Raw genomic sequence first — 6287 nt, forward strand, 5'->3', positions numbered from 1 at the left:
GTCCTTACGATTCAGGTCTCTGCTGAAATGTCACCTTCCTAGTGCCCCAGCCTGAAGTAGCCACCCACATAGCTCTCCATCCTGTCTGCAATTATTCCCTTTATAGTCTGTACCACAATCTGTGACCTTATGTCTATTTGTCAGTTTACTGTTTACTGTCCAACTTCCCTATCTGTCCTATTCAGCACCGAATCCTCAGCGCCCAACCCAGTGCTTGGCTCACAGTATGTATTCAATAATTATTTGTGGCCAGGCGAGGTGGCTCACACCTGCAATCCTAGCACTTTGGGAGGCTGAGGTGGGTGGATCATTTGAGGTCAGGAGTTCGAGACCAGCCTGGCCAACATGGTGAAATCCCACCTCTAATAAAAATACAAAAATTAGCCAGTAGTGGCAGGCACCTGCAGTCCCAGCTACTCAGGAGGCTGAAGCAGAAGAATCGCTTGAACCTGGAAGTTGGAGGTTGCAGTGAGCCAAGATTGCATCACTGGACTCCAGCCTGGGGGATAGAGAGAGACTCTGTCTCAAAAAATAAAATAATAATTATTATTTATAAAACAGTGAATGAGTAAATGAACGAATGAATGAATGAATGGACACCAACATCCTAACAATATTCTCTTACCCTTATGTCTCTCTCTTGGCAACCCAGACGAGCACAGGTGTTCCCTGAATGTCCTGGTACCTACGACACCCCAACAGATAGCAAGGGAACCGAGAGGGGCAGGCCTTGAAACAAGGACAGATGGAAGTGGCAAGGCCTAGAGAAGAGGAGAAAAAGAAAAGAAAGAAGGGTCGTAGAGAAGAGGAGAAAAAGAAATAAGAAAGAAGGGTCGGACCCAGTGGCTCATGCTGTAATCCCAGCACTTTGGGAAGCTGAGGCAGGATTGCTTGAGCCCAGGAGTTCAGGATCAGCCTGGGCAACATGGTGAAACCACATTTCTACAAATTAAAAAAGAGAAAAATAAAAAAGGAGGAGGAAGAGAGGAAAGAACAAAGGAGCCCACAGGAAGGAGAGAAGAGGTAGACAAAGAGGGGAGAACTTGTTGAGCGTGGTGATAATCCCATTTCTTATTAGTGAAACTAATAATTACCATTAATACTTTACTGGCCCCTCCCTGGCCCTTTCATCCAGGCTGGTGGGGAGGTTTTGAAGATGAAAGTCTGGGGGGGCCTCTCTAGATGCAGGTTTCGGGGATTCACAACTACTAATTAAGCTTGGCAGCCCCTCCAGTTCCCTCCCCCACCCCCAGGGATGCTGGGCCACCTGACTCAATGCCTTTCCAGGTGGGACACAGCAGGGAGCTGCTCCCGGGGCTGGGCCTCCTCCTGAGAGGTACTGAGTAGCTGCAGTTGTGGGGGGTGGGGCTGTCAGCCGAGACAGTTATGGGGAGGGGCCGGAAAGAGGAACCTCACACCAGGTGGCTGAGACTCAGGAGCCCTGCCCCCAGCTGAAATTACAGCCCCATCCCTGAGGCTGCCCCTCACCCCACCCCAGGGTCTGTGTGTCTCTGGGCCCTGCCAGATGGTAGTGGGGGAAGGGTGCCAAAGGGAGGGGAGGCTCCAACCAGACAAAGAGACAGAGCCAGCATGTCCAGCTCCTCCGTGTGGCCCCAGGGGCACCGAGTCCTGGTCTCTGGCATCCTCAGGGTCTATTTTGTTCCACCTCCCCTCACAGACGCCTCCTCTCTCTAGTGGCCATGACTGGCATCAGCCAACCTGTCCCGCATACCTCCAGTGATGGGGCCTTCACTACCTCCCAGACTGTGGGCTGCATGAAGGGATCTCATCCAATCCCTTGACATGAAATGCAACCTAGAGGCTCCTGAAGTTGCATCAGCAGTCCTGAGCTTTCCAATGAGCTCCAACTGCTTGCCCCATCCTTCTACTAAGATATCACACAGAAGTCTCCAAAAATAGCAGGGCCTGAGCCTGATTCCAGCCTCCACCCAAGTTGTGACCTCCCCTGGCCCTCCCCACCTTGGTTAATAGCCCCATCATCCACCTGTTGCTCAAGCCTAGAACCTACAATCATCCTCACCCCTGCATCCAATTCATCTGAAAATTCTACAGATTCTGCTTCCAAAGTATCTCTCAGATCTGACCATTGTTCTCCATCTGCACAGCTGCCATCCCAGTCTGAGTCCCCCCGTCACCTCTCACCAGCATGACCATCTCCACCTCCTCCTGCTCCCTCTTGCTTACCATCAGCCAATTCTCTACAGCCAGAGTAGACTTTCATTTATTTTATTTTTATTTTTTGTAAAGACAAGGTCTTGCTTGCTATGTTGCCCAGCCTGGACTCAAACTCTTGGGCTCAAGCGATCCTCCCACCTCAGCCTCCCAAAGTGCTGGCAGGTGCAAGCCATCATGTCTGGCCCAGAGTGGACTTCTAGAGACAAATCAGAACATGTGGCTCCCTGCTTAAAGCTCTTCACTGCCTTCCCATGCAATTAGAATATAATCTACACTGGGCGGGGCACAGTAGCTCACACCTGTAATCCCAACATTTTGGGAGGCCGAGGAGGGTGGATCCCTTGAGGTCAGCAGTTTGAGACCAGCCTGGCCAACATGGTGAAACCCTGTCTCTACTAAAAATTAGCTGGGTGTGGTGGTACGTGCCTGTAATCCTAGCTACCCGGGAGGCAGAGGTTGCAGTGAGCCGAGATCACACCACTGCACTCCAGGCTGGGCGACAGAGCAGACCTGTCTCAAAATAACAACAACAACAACAACAATAATAAATCTGCACTCCTTGACAAGGCAGACCTTAGCAGTCCCAGAGGATCTGGCCCCTACCCTCAGAGACAGCCATACCACTTCCTCTCTCCTGGCCCCAGCCCCGCCTCCTTGTAGTTCCTCGGGCTCCTCCCAATCTTGGCAGCCTGTGCACCGCTGTCCTTTCTGCCCCGAAGGCTGCTCCTCCAGCCCTCCTCATGGCTGCACCTCTCAAGCTTCAGGTCTCAGCTTCCATATCTCCTCTTGAGCCCTCCCTGCGCCTGAGCCCTGCCCACCTCGACAGTGAGCCTACCTTGGAACCTTCTCAGGTGTGCATATTTCCTTCATAGCCCTTACCACAATCTCTAATAATAAAGTTGTTGGCGGGCTTATTTGTATAACACCTGGCTGTCTCCCCATTAGGTTGTCCCTTCCGTGGGGAAGGAGAACCATGTCTATGTTATCCATTGCTTTATTGCTCACCAGTGCCTTGCACACAGTAGGTGCTCCATAAACCCGCTGAATGAATAAATGACTCGGGATCCATGCCGTGGCACTGCCAGCCCATCGGGTCCTGCCCTTCCCTTTGGATGGACTGAGTGCAGGTCCTCTGCGAGCTGGCCTGCGGCAGGCAGGGCGCACGGAGGCCGGGTGCCATCTTTGTCCACTTACCCCACCCTGAACCAGCTGAGTGACCTGGGCGCAGCCCTGACCTCCTCCCACTTAAAGCTTCCCGCTTAGTAAAATGGGAATAATCATCTGAGCTCCCGGGGTGTAATGGGACACAAAGGGATAATGTACATCAAGGCCGTCGTCACATCACAACCACATCCTAGGACGTCCCAACCATCTTCTGGGCTTCGAAACCGAGACGCTCACCCTGCGCCTTCCGCCCACCCTCCACCCTCCACGTGTACCTGCCCCGGCCGAGGCGGGTCCTTCCCCTGCAGCACGGAGATCCGGCGCCATCTAGAGGGCACTTCAGGAAGACCGGGCGTTCCCCGCCCGTGTGTTCCACGCACCGTGGGTGGGGCCGCACCCCGGGACCCCGCCCGGACCTTCCTCACCGGGCAGAGTTGGGCCCAGGATCAAACCGCGGATCTGCCTCCGTTGGGTCAGAGGGATGGAGACCTCTCACCCACCGCCCCCAAGGCCCAGGCCCAACCTTTGATCTTACCTCCCACCCACCCTCTCCCCTCAGCACATGGACTTCTCGCGAATCCTGGAATGATCTCAGTTCCCCTTTGATTCAAGACCTTACCACGGGCTGTTTTGTGAGCTGGGAGTTCTCTCCCACCCTCTTCTTCCTGTCCCAGCTGGCTCCTACTCCCATTTTGGGCCCTCCAGCGCAGCCCCTGAGCAAGCCAGAGCCCTCTGTTTCCCCCGTTCCTTACTTTGTCCTTGTTTCTTCCCCATATTCCCTGCTAGACAAAGACCCTAGGCAGCAGGCCCTGACGCGGTCACTGTATGCTGAGTGCTGAGATGACAGATCCTGGGGCACACAGGGGCTCCCATCAGTTGCTTGCAGACAGCGTGTGAGTCCTGTGAGCACCGGAGCAGGTGAATTACAGCCCTGGAGGACGGAGCCTGCAGGTGTCTAGAGGGGCACTGCTTCAGAGGGAGCCATCTCCAGGCCTTTTGTAGCCCCTCCTTCCCTGGAGGGTGTACACCTGGCTTAATCCCCAACACACACAGCGCCCTTGTGTGCCGCACTTACAAATGCAGACCAGAGCTCATGTGTGTTCTGGGGCTCAGACCAGCAATAGACCCATGACTCCACGACAGCTTCATGGCAGCCAACACTTTTGAGAAGGTCTCCCCTCCAAGTCCCAGGACCACCTGGGCCACTGTTGGTGTCTGATTCCTGGCTGTGTTTCTTGGTTAGCAAACTCACCCTGTCTGAGCCACAGCTTCTTCCCACCCTTCCTCTGTTTCATTTGCAAACTACCCTTCAAGGGGAGGAGGGGATAGAGCTTCTGGACAAATAAAAGCATGAGCTGCTGCCGAGAATGGGGAGCACGAGGGCTTCCAGGTTGAGCTTGAGGATCCAGGAAAGGGCTTGGCTTCTGCTTGCTCCAGGCTAATTCCCTGCTCTTCCTTCATCCAATCAACAGATACTTACAAAACGCCTGCACCCGAGGTTACAAGAATTGGGGCTCTGGAGTCAGACTGCTTGGGCCCAGATCCTGGTGCCCCACTTAGAGCTGTTGACCTTTTACTTGCGTCCTCAGTTATAACACAGGGGGATTAAACATTTTCTACCTCCTATGGTTGTTGAGAGGAAGCTGCTTGCTTCCACTTCCCAGATGAGAACTTTCTCCAGCTCCTGCTGCCACATTTGCCCCCACCATCTTCCTTCCTCATTAGCACCTGAGGTGAGCGCTCCACACTCCTGCCTAAAGCCGATGCTTCCACATGCGCAGCAGAGGCCCTTACCTATTGCCTGCTCAGTGTCAGGGCTCTGGCATGTTTTTCCTTCACTTTCAGACGATTCCCAGCAGTGTTAAAATATCTGTTATTGATGCAACCTTGAAAAAAAATAACCTCTTGATCCCACATCCCCATTCTCCATTGGCCCCCTGGCACATCTCTGCAGAAAAACTCAAGAGCTGTCTATGAAGGAACTGGTCATGGTAGATTACTCCTGTAATCCCAGCATTTTGGAAGGCCGAAGTGGGAGGACCACTTGAGCCCAGGAGTTCAAGACCAACATGGGCAACATAGGGTGACTCAGTATTTAAAGAAAAATGAGGGCCAGGCATGGTGGCTCACGCCTGTAATCCTAGCATTCTGGGAGGCCGAGGAGGGCGGATCACTTGAGGTCAGGAGTTCGAGACCAGCCTGGCCAATGTGGTGAAACCTCATCTCTACTAAAAATACAAAAATTAGCCAGGTGCGGTGGTGCAAACCTCTAATCCCAGCTACACGGAGGCTGAGGCAGAGAATTGCTTGGCCGGGCGCGGTGGCTCACACCTGTAATCCCAGCTCTCAGGGAAGCAGAGGCGGGAGGATAGCTTGAGCCCAGGAGTTCGAGACCTGCCTGGGTAATACAGCGAGACCCCGTTCTCCACAAAAAGGAAAAAAAAAAAAAAAAAAGACACACACAAAAAAAAGAGAATTGCTTGAATCTGGGAGGCAGAGGTTGCAGTGAGCCAAGACTGCACCACTGCACTCCAGCCTGGGCGACAGAGTGAGACTCCATCTCAAAAATAACAAAATTTAAATTAAAAAAAAAATAATTGGGCCAGGTATGCTGGCTCATGCCTGTAATCCCAACAGTTTGGGAGGCAGAGGTGGGCAGATCACGAGGTCAGGAAATTGAGATCATCCTGGTCAGCATTCTCTACTAAAAATACAAAAAATACCTGGGTGTGGTGGCGTGTGCCTGTAATCCCAGCTACTCAGGAGGCTGAGGCACGAGAATTGCTTGAACCCAGGAGATGGAGGTTGTAGTGAGTCAAGATCGCACCACTGCACTCCAGCCTGGCGACAGAGAGGGACTCCGTCTTTAAATAAATACATAAAAAAAAAAATTGGAAAAAGCTGTCCACACCTCCCTCTCTTACTCC

This window comes from Piliocolobus tephrosceles, chromosome 4, assembly GCF_002776525.5.
Source record: "Piliocolobus tephrosceles isolate RC106 chromosome 4, ASM277652v3, whole genome shotgun sequence".
NCBI classification, from domain to species: domain Eukaryota; kingdom Metazoa; phylum Chordata; class Mammalia; order Primates; family Cercopithecidae; genus Piliocolobus; species Piliocolobus tephrosceles.